Raw genomic sequence first — 1,048 nt, 5'->3', positions numbered from 1 at the left:
ATGCACATTAAGGATTTCATTCAGATATGCGACACCTTCAAGTTCAACGGTGTTTCTGAAGATGCTGTGAAGCTGAGACTGTTCCCATTCTCTCTGAGGGACAAGGCTAAGAGCTGGTTACACTCTCTACCAGCTGGTTCGATTACTACTTGGGAAGATCTTGCTCAAAAGTTTCTCACTAAATTCTTCCATATGACAAAGACAGCTGCAATCAGGAATGCTCTTACTCAATTTGTGCAGCAATCTGGAGAATTGTTATATGAAGCTTGGGAGCGCTATAAGGAGATGCTTAGGAAGTATCCTCATCATGGAATGCCTCATTGGATGATCATCAATTACTTCTATAATGGGTTTGGAGCACAGTCCAGACCCATACTCGATACAGCATCAGGTGGAGCCTTATGGGCTAAGAGCTATAAGGAAGCTTATGATCTAATTAAACTAATGGATGCTAATGAATATCAGTATCCAACCCAAAGATTTCCACAGGGCAAGATAGCAGGATTTCTTGAAGTGGATACAGCTACGGCTATCACTGCTCAACTAAAGGCGCTGTCTATGAAGATCAATTTGATGGCTAACTATGGAGTTCATCAGAGGACGAGTGTTTATGCCCTTTGTGCAGGTTCGCATGCGACGGAGCAATGCGCCATATCTAGTGAATCAGCTCAGTTTATGAGTAACTTTTAGAGATCGCAGCAACCAGTTCCAAACACTTATCATCTTGACAACTGGAATCATCCTAACTTCAGCTGGAGCAATAATCAGAATGCGGTACAATAGCCTTATCAGCAGTTTGGATCCAATCAATTCAACCCTCCTGGTTTTCAGCAATAATTTGCACCAAGACAACAACTCCAACTTCAACAACAAACTCATGATGCAAGTCAATCTTCAAATGAAAAATCTAAATTGGAGGAATTGAGGCTTATGTGCAAAAACCAGGCTCTTATATGTCAAAGCCAAGCTATTTCTATCAAGAATTTGGAGAACCAGATAGGACAAATTGCTAACCCCTTATTGAATGGAATACCAGGAACGCTTCCTG

General features: G+C 41.4%; 1 non-coding gene across 1 annotated transcript; it reads right to left on the bottom strand.

Moving 5' to 3' along the window:
* Positions 1-207: 207 nt before the first annotated feature.
* On the bottom strand, positions 208-314 carry LOC141699294 (small nucleolar RNA R71). Its single transcript, XR_012565767.1, has one exon. It is a non-coding gene; the product is annotated as a small nucleolar RNA R71 (small nucleolar RNA).
* Positions 315-1,048: the final 734 nt, after the last annotated feature.

The sequence above is a fragment of the Apium graveolens genome, chromosome 11, assembly GCF_009905375.1.
Source record: "Apium graveolens cultivar Ventura chromosome 11, ASM990537v1, whole genome shotgun sequence".
NCBI classification, from domain to species: Eukaryota; Viridiplantae; Streptophyta; class Magnoliopsida; order Apiales; family Apiaceae; genus Apium; species Apium graveolens.
Note: the sequence above shows the minus strand (reverse complement) of the source record. Positions and strands in the feature narration are given on the sequence as shown.